Raw genomic sequence first — 23516 nt, forward strand, 5'->3', positions numbered from 1 at the left:
TAATAGGAAGCTTATACAGTGTTGAAGACTAACATATCCTAGCTGTTGTGGACACAGACCCATAAATCATTGATTTAGTGCATGCAATTTATTCTGGAGGACAGTATCTCATGTTTACAGGGTATCATCCTCCAAATGGCACTTTAGCTGAAACTTTAATAGGCTATTCCAGATGTCTATCAGACTAGCTGTTTGTGGAGATTTTATGCATATATGACCAGCTAAAGCTACTGTATAAACCAATATTTCCCTTTCCACCTGTTTCTTATCTTAACCCATCACAGGTAAGAGTCTTAATCCTAATACTACAGCACACCAAGGGTTACCATCACCCCACTTACCACTAGAAATGAGGTCCTTGTTACTGTTTGGTGGGTGAATGATCCAGTACCAGAATTCTATCCTGAGGTTTGAAGGTTCAGACCTACGAGTAGCTACAAGTAGCTTCTATTTTCTAGGGCCACTCTCTACATGCTTTCTTAGTTTGGATTTCCCTAAATGCAACGACTAAGACAAGGACTAGGATGCAGATAATCTGAGGGCTGACTGCAGGAAGCAGGGCTAAGGGAGCAAGAAGAGTAATGGAAGAAACGTATGTCAAAATAAAGAGGCTTTGCTTTTCTAACTATAAATGACTGTGTGTCTTTCAAATAATGTCCTCATTTTATACTGATTATGATTGTAACAAAACCCATTCGCAAATGGTGAACCGTTTTTAATGTTCACCTTTAGACTTTTTCAGATCCACCTTCCTTTTTTTTTTTTCCAGAAAGAAGGTCTTGTTCTGTCACCCAGACTGGAGTGCAGTGGCATAATCATGGCTCACTTCAGTCTCAAACTCCTGCATGCCAGTGATTCTCCCGCCTCAACCTCCCAAGCGGCTGGGGGTACAGGCACATGCCACTATGCCCACCTAATTTATTTATGTTTTTTTCTTTTTTGGAAGGTAGAGACAGGGTCTCACTATGTTTCCCAGACTGGTCTCGAACTCCTGGTGTCAAGTGATTCTTCCACCTCAGCCTCCCAAAATGCTGGGGTTAAAGGTGTGAACCACTGTGCTGGGTCACTTCTACCCCATTGTTTAACTTAACATTGTCTTAATCTGTTTTGTTCTGCTATAACAGAACACCAGAGACTGGGTAATTAATAAAAAGAGGAAATTTATCTGGCCTACAGTTCTGGAGCCTTGTAGGTCCAAGATCAAGGGGCTGCATCTAGTGAGAGCCTTCTTGTATCATCCCATGGCAGAGGCAGAAGGGCAAGAAAGAATGAGAGAGAGAGAGGGAGAGGGAGAGGGAGAGGAGAGGGAGAGGGGGAGATGGGGCAGTGAGGTGGGGGGAGAAAGAGAGGGAAAGAGAGAGAGACACAGCAAGGGAGAGTGCACTAAACTTGCTTTTAGAGCAAACCCACTCCCAAAATTAATCCATTCAAGAAGAGTCTGCAGTCACCTCTTAAAGTTCTTAGCTGTCAACATGGTTGCATTGGGGAATTAAGTTTCCAATACATAAACTTTGGGGACACATTCAAACCATAGCCATCATCTTCTGCCATTTATTATTAGAAAAACGTTCATGTATACTTTATGTTTATTTTGTTGGTTGGCTTTTGGCTTGGATACTTATGAAATTTTTAAAACTTATCTTTGAGACTGGAAATTTTTACTGTAATTATATATGTGAAGTCTCTTTTTGCTTGAAACATAGCGCGCTAAGCTTGGAGTTTATTCTGAGGTAGTTTTAGGCAAGAGAGTTACATGGTGAGAGCTATGTTTTAAATATACCACCTCAGGCAAGTATGGGGGATGTGTTTGGAAAAAGTACAGACTAGAGCTGAGTAGACCAGTTGGACTGTTGGAATATTGTAGGCCAGAACTGAGATATTTTTAAGATTCAGCCTGTTCAATATGTACCAGGAAGTAATAAACAAGAGAATAGATGGGAAATGGAGTTGGTAAGAAGTAACTCCAGTGTGGTCTGCGGTTCCCATGTCTCACTGCTGTGTGTTACTGGCCTCAGCGTATTTGAGGAGCCTGAGCTGCTGTGCAGAGGCCAGCATCGCTGGGACATGCAACTCTAGGGAGTAGTGCTCCCTGGGGTGACATTTTCTTTTTCTTTCTTTTTTTTTTGAGACGGAGTCTCGCTCTGTCACCCAGATTGCAGTGGTGTGATCTCAGCTCACTGCAACCTCTGCCTCCCGGGTTCAAGCGATTCCTGTCTCAGCCTCCTGAGTAGCTGGGACTATAGGTGCCCGCTACTGTGCCCGGCTAATTTCTGTATTTTTAGTAGAGATGGGGTTTCACCATATTGGTCAGGCTGGTCTTGAACTCCTGACCTCAGGTGATCCACCTGCCTCAGCCTCCCAAAGTGCTGGGATTACAGGTGTGAACCAACACGCCTGGCCCGGGGTGACCTTTTCTACATCACTGGAATGAGAGGAAAATACTGGTTGCAGAAAGAAATGGCTCTTTTCCTGTGGAAATCCTCAGCAAGGCATTTGATACTGATTTCTATTTCTCAGAACTGTTAGGAAGAACTGGTACAGAGATTTATCCCAGAATTTCAACTCCTTTTCAGGATTCATTAGTCTACCACTCTGTATTGTTTTGTCGTGGTTTATGTACATCTATTCACCATAAACTACTACTACTGCCTAAGGATGGAGGAGGCTGGCAGGGGATCCAGGCAGGACTCACTCATTGCCATCTCACGTTTTTCCTCTCCTAGGGTTCTAGGATGCCTCATAAAGGCCCATAGTGTACTTTCTGTCTGCTTCACTTAGCTCCACATTGGCGATTTCTGTTAACATGCATACAGTTGAATGGATGGCCAGAATCGAAGCTATCTGCTGTGAGACACAATGAGAAATGCTTTTGTGTAAAGGCAAGAGTAGTTTTGTTTACTGCTGCATCACACAGGGAAGGTGGGGAGGAAATAAAAAGAAAGACAGGAAAGCAAAGGCAAACCAATATGACCAACAGTGGTACAGACCTTTTTGTTCTTACCTCTCTACTAGGGTCCCTAAATGAGGCTTATACTTGGAAAAGCAGAAGACAGATCTGGTGGGAGGGGATATGGAAAAGACATGGGAGGCAACCCTCGTACAGAGAGCCTTGTCTCCACGGAGCACTGCTCCACTGGCACACTTGTTCAAAGAACTGGCAGGCTGCGGGTCGGGCTTCCTCCTGCTTGTTTAAAGGGCTGGTATGACTGGTTAGAGTGAACCTCTGGAGGCTTATCCCACCATGATTCCAGGGATCTCACTCTGCAACCGTAGTCAGGGTTGATGTGACCTGACCTCGGTGTTCAGACATCCACGCAAGTTTCAGAAGTGTTTACAAACTTTTTGCCAAAGGAAAAATAAACTTGCACAGAAGAGCTGGTTTAGCTGTTTTCTGAGATAATTATAAAAACAATAGCAAGCCCCAACTCTCAATCCTTTAAATTTTTTTTCTTTTTTTTGAGACAGGGTCTCAGTCTGTTGCCCAGGCCGGAGTGTCATGGCATAATCGTAGCTCATTGCAGCCTTATCCTCCTGGGCTCAAGTGATCCTCCTGCCTCAGCCTCCCTAGTAGCTGGGACCAGAGGCACGCATCACCATGCCTGCCTGGTTTTTTTGGGGGAGAAAAATGGGGTCATGCCATGTTGCCCAGACTGGTCTTGAACTCCTGGGCTCAAGCTATCCTCCTGCCTCAGTCTCCCAAAGTGATGGGATTACAGGAGTGAGCCACTGCACCTGGTCAATTTTTTTCTTTTGCATTTCTTGCCATAGGAGAAAAGCAAACCATTATCTGAGTATGTGTGGCTTGGGGGCACAAGCAGATGTAGGGTATATCGCTCTGTCCTCAGAGAAACTATCAGCATGCTGTTGCTTTTGGTGTTGGCTGGCACTACTCAGGATGATCCAGCCTGTTTGCTTGGATGTATGATTCAGTTAATCCGAAATCCTCCTCTCCGCCCAACCAAACCTCCTACTCATTCACTGAGTCATCACCCTTATGAAAACTGCTTAGATTACACTATGTTAGAAGGATCTCTCCCTCACCCAAGTTTCTCTTGTCCTCCAGGCTAGTACTGTGCATCTGACACGTTGTTTCTTAGAAGCTAGCCTTGCTTTCACAGCTCAGCTAGAATGGTCTCTGCGGCAGGAATGAGAGCTCGTACATTTCCCCCATAAGGCCTAGCACAATGCTGGGCAAAGTATTCGGTGAATACTTGGAGTGATTGAAAACTTGCCATTAAAAGCATATACTGTGTAGGTACTTACATGAGGTGCTTAGAGTAGTCACATTTATAGAAATATGAAGCAGAATGGTAGCTGCCGGAGGCTGGGGGGTGGAGGAGAGATGGGGAGTTATGGTTTAAGGGGTATAGACTTTCTCTTTGTGAAGATGAAAATGTTCTGGAGATGCATGGTGGTGATGGTTGCACAACAATATGAACGTACTTAATGCCACCAAATTGTACACCTAAAAAGGTAAATTTTATTTTATGTATATTTTGCCACATAAAGTTTAATTTTTTAAGAAACCTATCCTGTAGAAATTTGAGCCTCTTCCCTAAGTCCACCCTCAGCTGCCCTCCCTGGTGCCCATGTGCGGAATCCATATCATGTGTGAGTGCTATGTCCAGTTGGATTGCCATGCTGGCCAGGCCCCAGCTACTGGGCTCAGCTTCCCACTTGGCAGCTCCATTTTTGTTTTGAAAATGGGGTCACTTGCACCAGGCTTTTAGTTTAGATTTGTTTTTGTAGTTCCTGTCTACACAAGGATGGTGAGGAAAGAGTCCAGATCTAGAGCAAGCAAGGTTATAGTTTCCCTATGGTAATGGAGAAAAGCTTAGTGATGGTGAGATTTCTTGACATCTCACAGCTTCCAATTTAGTTTGGTTTTGTTTTTCATCTGTGAAATGAAGATTTCAATAGTCCCTACCTCCTTAGGTTGTTGTGGGGATTAAATGAAGTGAGTTGTATCAAATACCTTCCACAGTACCTGAGGCAGGGCAGGAGCTAGGAAGCGTTGTTCATTATTTATTAAGGGCAGCTGAGAATTCTTGGATTCTGTGACTCCAGCTTGGGTTCCAGAAGGACAGAAGCAGCCCACAGGGCTCCTGACACAGTGCCTTGTCTATGTTGTGTGATCCTATGCATAACAAAACTCTTGGGAGGCACCAAGTTGGTGGCTGGGGAAACAATCTGGTCTGGAGTGTCAGGGATTTTTCGGTACGACTTTCCCCACTCAGTCAGAAACCCCGCTGCCTGCCATGCCTGGGCTCACATGTTCCCTGCGGTGCTCTCTTTCTCTAGTTCACATTCAAAAAATCTTGAGAAAGGACTTGAAGAGACCTGCTTGGCTGGCTTTCTCACCTGCGTGGCCAAGATGCCAGCGCTCACTTGACCACGTGGTCAGAGTAGGGCAGGCAGCTTTCCATGTGAAGAGGAGTGGTGGGCAAAGAAAAATGAGGCATCCACCCCACACTAAACTGTATGCCCTGGGCAAGCCAGAGAAAAAGCAGTCATGGCCCCACCGCTATCCCTCTCTTTGGTGACTAATGCCCTATGCGCCATGATACCTGTTTGCAAAGAAAAGATGCCTTATGTTTCTTCTTTTGAAAGGGAGTCGAGCACATTGATCTTAAGGCTTTCCAAGTTAGCATCTAAAATTATTTGACCTTGGTTTAGTAGGGAGAAATTGATCAGGTTATGGAAATGAAAAATGCAAATGCTTGATGAAAAATACTTGAAATAAATTCAAGGCCATATTAACATTTAATTTACACTTCCTCCCAGAAGCTATTTTTACATTCCTATTTACTAGTATGATATGCAGTAGTTATTTTTCTCCGTGACTCAATATGATGGGATATTTTTTTCCTTTCTTCAAATAGTTCTCAATTCGGATATGACACAGAGTTCCCATTTTCCCCATAAATTACATATTTATAGCACACGGGAATAGCAGGAATGCTGTATGTCTCTTAAAAGTACCTCTGTATTTGAATTATAGAGAAAATGACTTGATGGGAGTCTGAACTTTGGGCACTCTTGATGTAGCTGGAGCAGAGAGGGGAACAGAACTCTGTGTTCCAGGCCTAGGCACTGTCTGTTCTGAACATGAGCCTGCCACTGCCAACTGAGTGCACGTGGGGAAGGGTGATGAGGGAAGGATGGGCATGAGCAACCTGGATCCAAGGTCATGTGGTGGTGAGAACATAGCTTGGACATCCTGCATTGGATTCTGTTCTGCTGTGTATTAGCTCTGAAAGCTTGAGACAGCTTCTTAGCCTTTTTGGTCCTTTTGCTTTTTCTGTAAACTGGCATAACAGAAGGAGTTACATTTAGGGCTATTATAAAGATTTGAATAAGGTAATGCATGGAAAGCTTCCATGCTAGTGTTTTCATTGAGAGAGTCATCAAGAAAAATAAAAAATAAAAATTAAAAAAAAAAAAGCCTGTCATCCCAGAGGGTTCTAAAGCAGGACAAGTGTCTTCTGTTCCTTGCACCCTTCTTCCCCTTCCCTTTGGAAGTCTGGTGGCTGAGGACAGCTAAGTTCTCCACTTGGGAGGAGGTACCCTTCCTTCCCCACAGAAAGCTAGGTGGGATCCAAGAATCAAGGGAGCACAGAGCAGGCCCCTTAAGCCTACCTCTATCCCAGGCTTCCTGTAGAGGTTTATGTGGGGCCTATTGCTCCTCCACACAGTAAGGAACCATGTGAAAACTTGGGAGCTGAAGTACATATTTGCCAGGAGGGAGCTCAGTATAGTAGATGTTCCCTTTTTATAACCCTGCATCCAGCGTGACAATGGGCAGTGCTATGGTTTGAATGTTTGTGTCTCTCCAAAATTCATACTGAAACTACATCCTCAATGCAATAATAGTATTAAGAGGTGGGACCTTCAGAAGGTGATTAAGCCATAAGGCTCCTTCCTGGTGAATGGGATTAAGCTCTTATAAAAGAGGCTTCTTGGAGTCTTCATCTTTTTTTCCCTTTCTGCCTTCTGCCATGTGAGGACTCAATGATCACCCACTCCACAGGACGCAGCAAAAAGGCACCGTCTTGGAAGTAGAGATTAGCTCTCGCCAGACACTGAATCTGTTGGCTCCCTGATCTTGGACTTCCCAGGGTCCAGAACTCTGAGAAATAAATTTCTATTGTTTACAAAGTACTCAGTCCGTCGTATTTTGTTATAGCAGCAGGAATGGACTGAGAGAAAAGCAGCTAGTTGAGGATTTGGGAATTTGGGTGTTTTTTTGGTTTTTGGTTTTGGTTTCAGTGAACCTTTTTGCAACACATTGTAGACATTTTATGTCTAATAAAGTGCTTCCATTTAAAATATGCTTTTGGGTAGGCTTTAGAAAATGTATACAACCATGTAAGCATCTTAATCAAGACACAGAAGGTTTTCATAACCCTCAAAATTTCCCTTGTGTCCTGTTGCAATAAATCTCCCCTTCTCCCCACCTCCAGGTGACTCCTAATCTGCTTTCTATCACTATAGAAAAGTTTGCATTTTCTAGAATTTTGTATAGAGTGAATGGATCAGGCTTTCATTTATCATAATGCTTTTGAGATTCATCCATATTGTTGCATGTATCGGTGGATTCTTCCTTTTCCTTGCTAAGCTTCATTCCATTATATAGATATACTGCAATTTGTTGATCAATTCTCTGTTAATGGGCATTTGGATTGTTTCTGGTTTTGGTGTATTTTGTATAAACTGACAGTTCCTGACCTATGATGGTTCAACTTTCAGATATTGTGAAAGCAATACACATTCAGTAGAATTCATACTTCAAGTACCCATACAACCATTCTATTTTTCACTTTCAGTACACTATTTAATAAATTATGTGAGATATTCAACACTTGATTATAAAATAGGCTTGTGTTAGATAATTTTGCCTAGCCTAAGCTAATGTAAATGTTCTGAGCACATTTAATGTAGGCTAAGCTAAGCTATGATGTCTGGTAGGTTAGGTATAGTAAATGCACTTTTGATTTATGATATTTTCAACTTATCATGGCCTTCTTGGGACATAACTGCATTATAAGTCAGCCAAGGAGCATCTGTATATTAAAAAGCTGCTGTGAACATCTGTGTACAAGTCTTTTTGTAGATACATGTTCTCATTTCTTTTGGATAAATACCTGGAGTGGGATTGGTAGATCACATGGCAAATATGTGTTTAAATTTATGAGAAACTGCCAAAGTATTTTCCAAAGTAATAGTAACATTTTACACTCCTACCAGGACTGTAGGAGACTTCCAGGCACTCCACATCCTCACTGACACTTAGTATTGCCTGTCTCTTTAATTTTGGTTGTTCTAATGGGTGTGAAATGATATCTTGGTTTAATTTTAATGTGCATTTTCCTAATGCCTAATGGAATTTTCCTTTGCCTAATGGCTAATGAAGTTGGGGTCTTTCCATGTGCTTATTAGTCATTCATTTATCTTCTTTAGCAAAGGATCTTTTCAAATATCTTGCTTATATTTAATTGGTCTGTCTTCACAGCTGAGTTGTAATAGGTCTTTTTATATTCAACCTACAAGTCCTTTGTTAGATATATGTTTGCAAATTTTTTTTTCCCATTCTGTGGTTTCTCTTTCATCTTCTTAATGGTGTTTTTCAATGAGCAAAAATAATAATTTTATAAAACCTCAGTTTACGAATTATGTTTTTAATAGTTTGTGGGTTTAAAATGCTCTATTCAAGAAATATTTGCCTACACTAAAGTTGCCAAGATTTTCTCCTAGATTTTCTTCTAGGAGTTTTGTGGTTTCCACTTTTACATGTTGCCTATATACAATTTGAGTTAATTGTTGAGTATGGTGTAAGGCAAGGGCCAATACTTACTTTTGCCATGAATGTCCTAGCACCATTTGCTGAAGCACCCCTTTTTCCCCATTGAAATGCCTTGGCACAAAAATCACTTGACCATACCTGTGTGGGTCTATTTCTGGACTGTCTCTGCCACACTGATCACATATCTGTCTTCTTGCCATTATCACATTTGATTACTATAGTTTTATAGAAAGTATTAAAATTGCTTTGGTTTTCTAAATCATTTTAATTTCCATATAGAGTTTGGAATCAGCTTGCCAAGCTTTAAAAAAAAATCTGCTGGATTTTTGGCAGGGATTATGTTCAGTCTATGAGCCAATTGGGGAGAATCTCCATCTTAACAATACTGATTTGTTAAGATCCATGAACATGATTTGTGTCTCCATTTATTTAGATCTTATTTCATTTTTAGCAATGTTTTATAGTTTTCAGTGTACAGATCTTACATAAATTTTGTTACATTTACCTCAAACTATGGTATGTTTTTTGATGACATTGTAAATGAAATTGTATTTTTTATTTTTTTTTCAAATGTCCATTGCTGGTATACAGTAATATAATTGAGTTTATACATTCACCTTGTATCCTATGACCTTGCTAAATTCAACTTTTTCATTCTAGTAGCTTTTTCTCCTCCGTAGATTCCTTAGAATTTTCTAACATAAAACTGTTATGTGTGAAAAAGGTAGTTTTATTATTTTTTTGTCCAATATGTGTACCTTTTCTTTCTTTTTCATGCCTTTTTTGCAATGGTTAGAACTTCTAGTACAATATCGAATAGAACTGATGAAAGAGGGTATCCTTGCCTGTTCACCATCTTAGGGAGAAGTATTCAGTCTTTCCCTATTCAGTATGACAGTTAGCTCTAGGCTCTTTGTAGTTGTCCTAAAATGTAGTCTGCTTTTAATTATTATCATGGTCTGGCAATTCTGAACAAAGCCAATGATAAAATACTTAACACTCCTAAAATATCTTTTGTTGGTCTGAGTTCCAAATAATTGCTGAAATTATTTCTGAGTTTGATTAATATATGTCTAACCTTCAACTTTACATATTTGTATCCATTATCATTTAGTAATTGTATTCTATATGGAAGTTAATTAAGAAAATTCCCAGTTATACAGGGAATTCTTATTCCCCTCCCCCTCCCACCGCTACCCCACACACTGACTCAGCAGCATGCTTTCTTTGGAGAAGAATTTGTGACAGATCGCAGTCATTCCAGCTTCCTTCAGGGGTAGCTTGTGCCTCTACTCCTGGTATGCATATATTCCTGCGTTTACACTGTGGAGTCCAAAGAAACAGTCATAGCACTGGGATTGCAAAGATGAAGAAACAGAATCTCACTTGCTTCAATTCTATCATCTGTATGATTTCTTGGAGTTTTTGGTTTTGTGTTTAGAATTTAAAACAGTGAAACTGTGAGGTATAATATTTTTGTTTGGTAAGGGCAAATTTTTATTCATATATGAGATATTTTGAGTGACATTCTTAAAATTGATATTCATTTTAAATTCTATTCTTGTTATTTATTATTTAATTGTAACACTATTCATTTCTTTGACAGGCCATTATATAGGTCTAAGGTTTTTTTCCTTTAAAAATATGTTCATGCAGGCCAGGCACATGGCTCATGCCCTTAAATCCCAGCTCTTTGGGAGGCCGAAGCAGGCATATCACTTAAGGCCAGGATTTGAGACCAGCTTGGGCAGCATGGCGAAACGCCATCTCTATTAAAAATACAAAAATTATCTGGGCATGGTGGCATGCACCTCTAGTCCCAGCTACTCAGGAGGCTTAGGCACGAGAATCACTTAAACCCTGGAGGTGGAGGTTGCAGTGAGCTGAGATTGAGCCACTGCACTTCAGCCTGGGTGACAAAGCGAGACTCTGTCCCAAAATATACATGTATATAAATGCAATGAAAAAATATCAGTTGTTATTTTTGCATATTTGTGCTATAATATCTTATTTTTTATCTTTTACATTTTGTAAAGTAAAACATATTTATCTGCACCACATTAAACAAAAGATAACTTTTATTGTCAGCATTGCTTTTTTGGTTATTGTTATGATTCGTTTCAGTTCATGATTATTTGTGACAATAATTTTACTATAGAGAAGACAGATTTACTCCAGGGGTTGGGTGTGCTCCTTCTGCCATTCATAAGATGGAGCCTGTGCAGGTCCAGCCCCAGGCGATTGTCAGCCACAGACCATCCTACAAGTTAGATAGAGTGGAGTTTGGTTGGTTGCCTCTGATTATTTGTCTTCTAGGGAATATTGTGAGTTTTGTTCTGAGGCAGAGGCACAGATAAAACAGATAGATTAATGATGCATAGCCATGAAACAATTTTGCAAAGTTCTATCAGAAAATTCTGCACTGAGAGTCAGGACTCTGCCCTGTCACCACATTATCTGCTTTCTACCCCTTGGGGTTGAATGAGACAATCTTGATTTCTTCTGGTCCTGAAATTCAATGAGTCTGTTATCCCACTATGGAATATGAAGGGTTATTATTACTCTTGTTTTTGTTGTTTGTATTAATGAACAAATAAGAGGCTCTGGAAACTTTGACCAATGGGGCAGAAGGACAGCAAGACAGTTAAATATTTAAAAATGTTCTAAAGGAAAATTCGTGAGTCTTGTCCTCAGCTATTTGAATTGGGCTTACTATCACTGTCTGTGACCTTATACCTCATCCCCAAGACTATGGGATTTTTCTTAAGTTAAATTGCAGAGGGCAGACTCCAGTGGTGGCTAACCAATGATATATCTGCCCTTCAGCTCAAACCCATCTCTACCTGGGAATTTTCAGTGTGCTCAGACAGCAGAGACGGAGACCCATGCCCAGTGTTGTCCTGTTACTGGCAAAGCCAAGGTACAACACCAGAGGTGAGAGCTCTGTGTTCATGGATCACCTGCATTAGAATCATGGAATGCTTCCAAACCTACTGAATCTAAAGACAGGGCCCAGGAATCTGCCATAAGCATCTTTATATGATGATAAGTATCATGCTTTCTGAAGTCTGAGCACCATTCATACAGAAGAATGGCCAAGAGAGTGAGGATTTGAAAATGATTCAAAGCTGATACAATAGAAATGAATCACTAAAACATATTTTACCGGCCTTTGTTATTTCAGGTTTTTTTGTGTTGTTGTTGGTTTTATTTATTTTATTTTTATTTATTTTATTTTTTTTAGATGGAGTCTCACTCTGTCACCCAGGCTGGAGTGGAGTGGAGCAATCTCGACTCACTGCAACTTCTGCCTCCTGGGTTCAAGTGATCCTCCTGCCTCAGCCTCCCAAATAGCTGAGATTATAAGCATGCACCACCATGCCCCAGTAAGTTTTGTTTTTGTTTTTGTTTTAAGTAGAGATGGGGTTTTACCATGTTCACCAGGCTGGTCTTGAACTCCTGACCTCAAGTAATCTGCCTCCCCAAATTGCTGGGATTACAGGTGTGAGCCACCGCATGTGGCCTCACAATATCTTTAATTATTAAAGGCCAGCACTTTTTTTTCTCCAAACTTTTCATTCTGCAAAACCAGGAGATGTCATTTTAAGTTGCATCCAGTGCTGTGAGATAGATATGACTGATGTGACAAATTATAAGGTGACATTCATCACATGGAGTCCATGGCCTGGACGAAAGGTTAGGAAAACTATGGGTTTCTAATGAGAAAGTCAAGTTTAATTAATTATCCACTGAATAGATTTGCACTGGGGTTTGGCAGCTGAAGCTTAATAGCTAATTGCAAGGACTGCCAGTGAATAGTGGGTAATCTGCATCCCCAATTTCATGTTGGAGATGTCATAATTGCTGTATATCACGGGACAGCAAGGCAGAGCAAATGGATACAAGCTGCAGCTTTCTAGAGGCATTCCATGATGCTGCTCTGAGAGTTGGAGAAAAGGTCTCAGTTGTCAACCACAGACTGCCATGAAGTCAGCAGTTTCAAGCAATGTGGTATGTACCCAATTGCCTTTGAATCATGGAACCAGAGAGACTACCTGGTGGCCTCTAGCTGATCCCCTTCCACTAGGCCATTGATGCATCCAGTTATTTCAGATGATACCATTTTCCCCTTTCCTTCCAACCCCATCTCCTATTCAGCCAGTTTCCTTTAGTAGTTAGATATGAGGCAGGGTTCCTGCAATTCACTGTATTGAAAGCATTTGGCAAAATTCAGCACCCCTTCATGATAAAATGTTATCATCAATCTTAGAATAGAAGAGGACTCAACTTGAGAAAGAACATCTACAAAAAATGTACAGGTAACATTGTACCTAATGCTACAAGACAATGTTTTTCCCCTAATGTTGAAAAATCACTTTGGTTGCAGAATGAAGAATGGCTTGTGGAGAGATGGGTAAAAGTCAATGATATAATCGCATCTAGGAAGTTATGGCAATAGTTCAGGTGAAGATAAGAGCTTAGACTTGCATAGTGGCAATAGAAATGAGAGGTATTTAGGAAGATGGGGCTCATTCACAGATTGGGGATTATTCACAAATTGAGGGAGAGATCTAAATATAACTGCTAGGTATTAGCTTACTCAGCTGGATGGATGGTGCTGCCATTCATTGGGCAGAAAAATCAGGATGATTTTCTCTATACCATGGCCCCTAAAAGTCAATTAGAAGAGTCTGATATCTGTGGATGATATCCGTATTCAGAATGGAGGTGAAGTATTTTCAAGTACGTGAAACTATGTTTACATACACAGAGCTCCCTGACTGCAGAAAGTAATTGAAGGAAAAAGCAGGTCGTATGAAATAAATTACTGGGGAGACATTCCAATACTGAAATACTGGAGAAGAGGAGAGAATTATGTATTTCAAGGTGCTTTACAACAAGCTCTTTAACATATTATCTGATTTAAGTATTACCACAGCCATGTGAAGTAGAATTCTTCTGATACCTGTTTTTAGATGAGGATTGGAGTCCCAATTTATTAAGTGATTTGTCCAAAACTATTCAATGGTGAAAGGTTTTAAATGTAAATCTCCTAATTGCAGTGTCCCTAATCTCTTCAGTGCTACAGTAAAGGTTAATTTCAGCTAAGAACAGAGTCATTGGAAGGAATTCAGGTCTGCAGACTGGGTCCTCCCTAATAGGCTATTTCTCTTTTCTCCCACCCAGTTAAATCCTACTCATCCTTTGAGACTCTGTTCTGATTGTTCATCTCCTGTGAATCTTTTGCATCCATTCCTACTTACTGATTACTTCCTTTTTTAAAAAAATTACATGTTATTTAATGTAATATGTTAAAATAGTATAATTTCAACATGCTATCAATATAAAAATGATATTTCACATTTTTCTGTACCAAATATTTGAAACCCAGCATGTATTTTATACTTACAATGAATCATAATTGGAAGTAGTCTCATTTCCAGTGCTTACTGGCTAGTGGCTTCTGTACTGGACAGCACAGGTCTACAGTCTAACCCCTTCTAACCTTCAGTGTGATACTCACCTTAAAATGTACAAAAAGAGGTGCATAATAGTTGATCCAAAATTAAATAATGCTCTGTTAAAACGAGAAGTGAAAGACAAAATATCTTAGCATTTGGACCTTATCTGATTACCAAGAGACATTTTACTGTGATTGAAGAATGGCTAAGCAAATCTTTTTGACATTATTTTTACAAATACTTTGCAGACTGGTTTTCTCTTTCTATTACCTCGTTGAAAGTCTGTCTGGGCACCTAGTTATTTTGTTCTATTTCTCCACTTAACAGTTGTTCATTCTGATGTATCTCAAAATAATAAGAGCTATTTATGACAAACCCACCGTCAATATCATACTGAATGGGCAAAAACTGGAAGCATTCCCTTTGAAAACCAGTGGAAGACAAGGATGCCCTCTCTCACCACTCCTATTCAACATAGTGTTGGAAGTTCTGGCTAGGGTAATCAGGCAAGAGAAAGAAATAAAGGTATTCAATTAGGAAAAGAGGAAGTAAAATTGTCTCTGTTTGCAGATGACATGATTGTATATTTAGAAAACCCCATCGTCTCAGCCCAAAATCTCCTTAAGCTGATAAGCAACTTCAGCAAAGTCTCAGGATACAAAATCAGTATGCAAAAATCACAAGCATTCCTCTACACCAATAATAGACAGACAAAGAGTCAAATCATGAGTGAACTCATAATTGCTACAAAGAGAATAAAATACCTAGGAATCCAACTTAAAAAGGATGTGATGGACCTCTTCAAGGAGAACTACAAACAACTGCTCAATGAAATAAAAGAGGACACAAACAAATGAAAGAACATTCCATGCTCATGGATAGGAAGAATAAATATCTTGAAAGTGGCCATACCACCCAAGGTAATTTATAGATTCAATGCTATCCCCATCAAGGTACCACTGACTTTCTTCACAGAATTGGAAAAAATTACTTTAAAGTTCACATGGAACCAACAAAGAGCCCGCATTGCCAAGACAATCCTAAGCAAAAAAAAAAAAAAAAAAAAAGCTGGAGGCATTGTGCTACCTGACTATACTACAAGGTTACAGTAACCAAAACAGCATGGTACTGGTACCAAAACAGATATCTAGACCAATGGAACAGAACAGAGGCCTCAGAAATAACACCACACGTCTACAACCATCTGACCTTTGACAAACCTGACAAAAACAAGAAATGGGGAAAGGATTCCCTATTTAATAAATGGTGCTGGGAAAACTGGCTAGCCATATGTAGAAGGCTGAAACTGGATCCCTTCCTTACACCTTATACAAAAATTAACTCAAGATGGATCAACGACTTAATGTAAGACCTAACACCATAAAAACTCTAGAAGAAAACCTAGGCAATACCATTTAGGACATAGGCATGGGCAAAGACTTCATGACTACAACACCAAAAGCAATGGCAACAAAAGCCAAAATAGACAAATGGGATCTAATTAAACTAAAGAGCTTCTGCACAGCAAAAGAAACTATCATCAGAGTGAACAAGCAACCTACAGAATGGGAGAAAATTTTTGCAATCTACGTATCTGCCAAAGGGCTAATATCCAGAATCTACAAAGAAATTAAACACATTTACAAGGGAAAAACTAAGAACCCCATCAAAAAGTGAGGAAAAGATATGAACAGACACTTCTCAAAAGAAGACATTTATGCAGCCAAAAGACACTTGAAAAAATGATCATCATCACTGGTCATCAGAGAAATGCAAATCAAAACCACAATGCGATACCATCTCATGCCAGTTAGAATGGTGGTCATTAAAAAGTCAGGAAACAACAGATCCTGGAGAGGATGTGGAGAAATAGGAATGCTTTTACACTGTTGGTGGGAGTGTAAATTACTTCAACCATTGTGGAAGATAGTGTGGTGATTCCTCAAGGATTTAGAACTAGAAATACCATTTGACCCAGCGATCCCATTACTGGGTACATACCAAAAGGATTATAAATCATGCTACTATGAAGACACATGCACACGTATGTTTATTGCGGCACTGTTCACAATAGCAAAGACTTGAAACCAACCCAGATGTCCATCAATGATAGATTGGATTAAGAAAATGTGGCACATATACACCATGGAATACTATGCAGCCATAAAAAAAGGATGAGTTCATGTCCTTTGCAGGGACATGGATGAAGCTGGAAACCATCATTCTAAGCAAACTATCACAAGGACAGAAAACCCAACACTGCATGTTCTCACTCATAGTGGGAATTGAACAATGAGAACACATGGACACAGGGTGGGGAACATTACACACAGGGGCCTGTCAAGGGGTTGGAGGCTGGGGGAGGGATAGCATTAGGAGAAATACCTAATGTAAATTACGAGTTCATGGGTGCAGCACACCAACATGGCACACGTATACCTATGTATCAAACCTACACATTGTGCATATGTAACCTAGAACTGAAAGTATATATATAAAAAGATTTAAACATTTTAAAAATCTATAGTAGACAAGAGGAAAAAAAATCCAAGTGAAATTAAATTCTAGAAGATTAAGGTTGCCAGTTATATTTTGATGACAACAATAAACATAATGCAATTTTGTTAAATTATTGCTTTAAAATGCAAGTTGATGACCAACAATGGTACCATTTTAGCACAGGTAACTAACTACTTGCGTTTGAGTGTCCCTACAGGTAACCTGAATTGCAATAATGAAGAGGTGCTTAACTCATTAATGTTTTTTATAGTCTCTTAAATAACATTAAAATTGTCTTAAAGTCTCTAGTATATTTAACAATTATATAAAGAAAAAAAAAAAGAGTTGTTCATTCTGCCATTCACTTAATACCAGCTGACACCTTATTGGCCAAATGTGCCAGATGGAGGGATGTAAAGATACCCCATGTCTGCTTTCACAAAACTTCCAAAGTAGTGATAAAGAGAAAGAGGGTGAAAAACATGTGAAAACATATCTTTGTGTTTTATTTGACAATTATCATTTTGTGTCAATTATTTGTTTGAATATTAGTTTACCCTCATTTCTTTAGCTGGAGTGAGAGGAATGGACTTTATCTTCTTATTCTTTTTATCTTCTTGGGACCTAGGAGAATGCCTTAATAAATACATGTGGAATCCACTGCAATGATGAATAAATGTGTGTTATTTTCTAGAACAGAGGTCCCTACAAAGTATACTAGGAATATAAAGAAACATGTCATCTTCCTGATGGAGAATAGAAAGGAATATAAGGCAGAGGGGACATACGATCCACGCCTTGAAGGACTTGACACAATTGAAGAAGCTGGTAAGAAGGAAGTTTGAGGAAAATAATTAATAGTAGTTTTCAGATGAGAAAGTCGGGGAGTAGAAGTGCATCACTTATGGTGGGGACTCTCTGAACATTTGCTTAATAAATACACAAATAGGTAAAAGAAAGAACCTGAAGGATCTGAAGATGATCTACTTTGTGGAGTTAGAAATGGAGGGAGTAAAGGGGTGGTGGCACAGCAGAAGGAACATGGGAAAAAGTGACAGCCACAAGTTGGCCATTGCCATTGTTAACATTTTAAAGCAAAACAAGACAACAGCAACCATCCTCTCGATGCTGGAGGTACAGTATTGTATCCTCTTCTCTTAGCTTTGGGATAATGCTTATTGTATCCATCTGAGAACTTAATGATTCCGTAATCTCTCATTAACGTGAACAATTTCATTCAAGAAGGTTTATGGGTAGAATGAAAAATAAGAAACCTAGCAGAGTGACATGCTTTTATTTTACTATCATGCATATAAAGGAAGACAAATATGCCAATAATACCCTTCTAATTCAATAGAAGAGTCTTACAAGAACTTGTGCTATTTAGAAAAAGAGACACATCAATGACTAACTTGTTCCCTGCACAAATCACCAGGTAAGACAATCAAAGCCACAGATTTTCATAGGTTCTGTTTCCAGGAAGACAGCAGTTTCCAAAGTCTTCAGAGTCTGAGAAGACCAAGTTCTTCAATTTTTATGTGTGTGTGTGTGTGTATATATATATATTTTTTTTTTTTTTTTTTTTTTTGAGACAGAGTCTCACTCTTTCACCCAGGCTGGAGTGCAGTGACACAGTCTCGGCTCACTGCAACCTCCACCTCCCGGGTTCAAACGATTCTACTGCCTCAGCCTCCCAAGTAGCTGGGATTACCACCATGTGCCACCACACCCGGCTAACTTTTGTATTTTTACAAAAATACAAAAGAGACAGTTTCGCCACGTCGTCCAGGCTGGCCTTGAACTCCTGACCTCAAGTGATCTGCCCACCTTGACCTCCCAAAGTGCTGGGATTACAGATGTGAGCCACCATGACTAGCCTCTCAAATTATATTTCTAAGGACACAGTTTTAATAGAGACAATAAACTTAAAACTGTTAGAAATTTTCACCTGACTCTATATTGTACAGTAAAGTAAAATTGATATTCCCTAAAAGTTCCAAGTTGAGAGCAAATGTAAGCCTGTACAGCCCAATTTTTCCAGAAACAGAAACCAAGAAAGTAATAGGATTTTACCAAATACTAGTGAAAAAAAGAGCACGGTATTAATCTTCCACATAAATAAGGTCACATGCAAACATGAGAAAACCCCCTAAGTCGCACTGTTTGTGTTTCTTTATGGAACCCTTCTCTAAGTAACATATCTGACACGCCAACCCCCTTCCATTCCCCCACTGCAATCCTGAGAAAAGCATTTCTCCTTCCACCACCACTGCCAGAGTAAGTGCCTTCTCCCCCCAGGCTCTCAGCCAGTGCAGCTTTACTTCTATGCCCGGTTTCCACCTGGCTCATTTCTGCCTCTGGCCTTTTGTTCAGCCTTCCCTGCTTGAGGCACCCACCCCATTCCCTTTAGTGCTTCCATGATTCTGAACTATTATAGAAATCACCTTTCATCTAGATTGTTTGCCTTTGAACCCTCTAGGCCTTGCTAAGGGGCGGGTAGAGGTTGGAATGAGAGCAGAAGGGGCAAAACGTTCTGGTAGTCTGTTTTCCAGGACAAGCGCTCTGTCTCTGGAAATAGTAACAAGAGCCACGTTGAACAGAAAGGCTTGCTTTCGTGAATGTTTCTGTTATATATATGCATTTTTTTTTTTTTTCAATTCGAGAGAAGAGGAAGTGTACTTCCCCTGGCACTCTGTCGTGTTCAGGATGAGGAAGGCAGACAAACAGGGAACCTAGGTTTTATGTGAACTCGCTGATTGAGACTGACGATGCCTGGTACTTGGAAAGGACACCATCTTTACCTTTACCGTGAGGACAGGGTCTCACTGTCACCCCAACCACTTGCCTGATAATATGGTTCCTGGATGCTGGGGGACAGGGGTAAGGAGTGGAGAGGTGTTTAGGGGGAGGAATGCGGTTAGGAGTCTTTTGTGTGCTGGCAGGAAACCTGGGTCCACAATTCCGGAGATCCTTGTTTACTATATACCAGACAGTGAGGCTGATGATGATCTGGAAGATGTTCATTCAGAAGCCAGCCCTGGAAGATGTTCATTCAGAAGCCAGCAGCCAAAAGGAGTGGGCAGAACCAGAGGCAGGCAGTAAGAAAAGGTGACCTGAGGGGCAGGAAAAGCAATGGAGTCATATAAATCACATACTGTCTTGTGCTGCTATTGAAATGTGCATCCATTCATTTATACATTCACTTTTTTTCAACCAACAGTTATTGAATGCCTGTGTATTCACATTATTGAATGTGAATTCAATGCATCTTATTAAGGTGGTAGTTCTTTTTTTTTTGGTGCTGGTGGTTGTTTTTTGAGATAGAGTTTTGCTCTGTCGCCCTGGCTAGAGTGCAGTGGTGCAGTCTCAGCTCACTGAAAACTCCGCCTCCCAGGTTCAAGTAATTCTTCTGCTTCAGCCTCCTGAGTAGCTGGGATTACAGGCGTGCACTACCACACCTGGCTAATTTTTTAAAACTTTATTTTATTTTTAGTAGAGATGGGGTTTCACCGTGTTGGCCAGGCTGGTCTCAAACTCCTGATCTCAACTGATTCTCCTGCCTCGGCCTCCCAAAGTGCTGGTACTACATGCATGAGCCACCATGCCTGGCCTAAGGTGTTGGTTCTGTATCTAAGTTTAGAAACATCTAAATTTTAAGTTTTATTGTTGTTGTTGTTGCAGGAAAACACAGATCCTGGTGCCGAACATGAGGACAGGACAGACCAAAGGAGAAAGTAGAAGGAGGGGATCTTCTCTCTCAGCCTCGTCCTCCTGGGCCTGGATGCTGGAGAGTCACGAGGTGCTTCAGAGTACTCTGGGTGAGGAGGGAGAGATGGTGCCCACCACGTGGAGGCCAGCCTAGGTCTTGTATGAAACCTGTGAGGTACGAAGGAGTAATTTTTCTTTCCAAGCCATTTCTCTGCTTATTTCTCAGATCAGTGCCCTTCATGTTTGAACTTGGTGTGAATGACCATCTTAGTGATTCTTACTGCAATGACAATAGGGAGTTAAATGACATAAGATTCTTTTCTATGGTAAAGGATATAGAAATGTATCTGCATGTGGTCAATGTAGAATATTCCCAGCCAGAGGTACAGTTTTCGGGATCCCTTCCACAGATATTGTGTGGAAACGCACCTATTAACCAATAAGGGGTGAAATTTCACCAGAATGGAGAAGCATCCTCTTTTCCCTTTTCACAGGGGTGGGGATGAGGTTAGGGATGGGGTTATACTTTCTTTGCTCTCCCAGCTGCTTCTATGTATCTTAGCCTGTATATGCCTAAAGTTAAGCCAAGACAAAGAGTCATAGACAGGTAGTTTATTTGCAAAATGATACTAGGGATCAGGAGTGAGGAATGAGAGAGTAAAGCAGGGGAGGCAGAAAAGCCTTTGCAAGCATGCTCTGTCAATAGAGGAGTGACCAGCAAGCATGTGAAAGGCCTCAGTGTTACTAGTCATCAGAATTCAAATGAAAACCACCACGAGATACCTACTAGATGCCTATTAGAATGGCTACATTAATAATACTACAGTAACAAATGTTGGTAAGGGTGTGGAACAATCAGAGCTCTCATAAATTGTTGGTGGGGGTGTAAATTGGTACAACTGCTTTGGAAAGGTCTGGCACTTTCTTAAAAAACTAAACACACACCTTCTGTGACCCAGCAATTTCATTCCTAGATATTTGCCCAAGAGAAATGAAAATATGTGTATATAAACAGACTTGTTTAAGAATGTTCACAGCAGCATTATATGTTATAGTCAGAAACTGGAAACAGGCCAGGCATGGTGGCTCACACCTGTTATCCTAGCACTTTGAGAACCTCAGGTAAGAGGATTGCTTGAGGCCAGTAGTTCGAGACCAGCCTGGGGACTATAGCAAAACCCTGTCTTCACAAAAAAAAAAACAAGCATTAGCCAGCATGGTGACACACATCTGTAGTCCTAGCTACTCAGGAGGCTGAGGTGGGAGGATCACTTGAGCCCAGGAGTTCAAGGCTGCAGTAAGCCATGATCACCCAGCCTGGTGATAGAGTAAGACCTTGTTTCAAAAACGACAACAACAAAAAACAAAAACAAACAAACAAACAAAAACTGGAAACAGCCCATTGACAGAAGAATGGATAAACAAACTATGGTATGTCCATGCAACGGAGTATTGCCCAGCCATAAAAAGGAATAGAGTATTGATATAATAATATGGGTAAATATTAAAGCATGTGGGGTGAAAAAAGCCTTACATAAAAGAATATGGTATTTTCCTATTTAAAGTTCTAGAATAGGCAGAACTAATCTGCAATGATGAAAAATCAAAATAGTGATCTGTGCAGATGTGGGCGTAGAAGTAGGAGTTGACAGAGAGCAGGCATGAGGGAATGTTCTTATACATCTTCAAAGGAGTTTGGGTTACACATGTCAATGTACTTTTCAAAACTTACTGAATGGTACACTTACAATTGTTCATTTTATTGAATATAAATTTTGCCTTAAAAGAAAAACATCGTAAATGAATACCGAAGTTTAGTTAATGGGATGCATGCTGAAATGTTAAGGGTGAATTATACTGTTATCTGAAAAGTACTTTGAAATGCATTAAAAATAAAATAGATTAGCAGATGGATAGAACAATAGACAAATGGATATATATATGACAAAAGAAATAGAATAAGATGTTAGTTGTACAATCTAGATAGGGATATATGGGTTTTGACTGTAGAATTCTTTCAACTTCTCTGTGTGCTTGAACATTTTTATAATAAAAAGTGAGGTAAAAAGAAAAACACAGGATCACATTGAGCAACTGCTGTACAAGCCTATCAGGACCTTTGAGGAGTTTTCTGAAATCCACTTCAGAACCTAACACCTGAGTGGTGGAAGGGAAAACATTTAGCTGTTGGCTTCTTTCTCCTTGTGTCAGTGCTTACAGCCCTCTTGCAGGTGCCCTGCACCTTAGAGAATTCCCACGGTAGGGAGCTAGAGGTACACAGCATGCATGGGCTGACGTGGGATGCTTCAGATTGCACCTGTGTGTAGCTGGTCAAAGCCTATGCAGAATCAAGAGTCAGATTACCCTCCAAACTCAGTGTCTTACAACAAACAAACAGCTGTTCTCCACAATTCCTGTGGGTCAGAAATTCAGGAGTCACTTAGCTGGCTGATTCTAGCTCAGGGTCTGCCATGACATTATATTCAATATTTTAAGCCAGGGCTGCATTTATCTGAAAACTTGATTGGGGCTGAAAGATCTACTTTCAAAGTGGTGCATTACATGGCCCTTGGCAGGAGGCTCCAGTGTCCCTGCCACATGGGCCTCACAATAGGGGTGCTGAATGTCCTTATAACATGGCACATGGCATCCCCCAGAGTGAGTGATTATTGGCGGGAGGGAGTCACAATGTCTTTTATGACCTAGTCTTGGAAATCACACACTGTTACTTCCACCACCTTTTATTACTTAGAAGTGAATCACTGGGCACATTCCACACTCCAGGAGAAGGGAATAAGGCTTCCCCCTTCCCCCCAACTTTTTTTTTGAGACAGAGTCTCACTTTGTTGCCCAGGCTGGAGTGCAGTGACGTGATCTCGGCTCTCTGCAACCTTCACTTCCCAGGTTCAAGCAGTTCTTCTGCCTCAGCCTCCCGAGTAGCTGGGACTACAGGTGTGAGCCACCACACCTGGCTAATTTTTGTATTTTTAGTAGAGACGGGGTTTCACCGTATTGGCCAGACTGGTCTTGAACTACTGATCTCG

General features: G+C 40.4%; 1 protein-coding gene across 1 annotated transcript in view; it reads left to right on the forward strand.

Moving 5' to 3' along the window:
* The window catches only part of PDE8B (phosphodiesterase 8B), a 370628-nt gene that overhangs the window by 31422 nt on the left and 315690 nt on the right, over nucleotides 1–23516 (forward strand). Inside the window, exon 2 of the mRNA XM_033179929.1 lies at nucleotides 20446–20647. The gene's annotated coding sequence lies outside the window, so the exon portion shown is untranslated. The remainder of the gene's footprint in view (nucleotides 1–20445; nucleotides 20648–23516) is intronic.

Source organism: Trachypithecus francoisi, unplaced genomic scaffold, assembly GCF_009764315.1.
Source record: "Trachypithecus francoisi isolate TF-2019V2 unplaced genomic scaffold, Tfra_2.0 Lachesis_group2, whole genome shotgun sequence".
In the NCBI taxonomy this organism is placed as follows: domain Eukaryota; kingdom Metazoa; phylum Chordata; class Mammalia; order Primates; family Cercopithecidae; genus Trachypithecus; species Trachypithecus francoisi.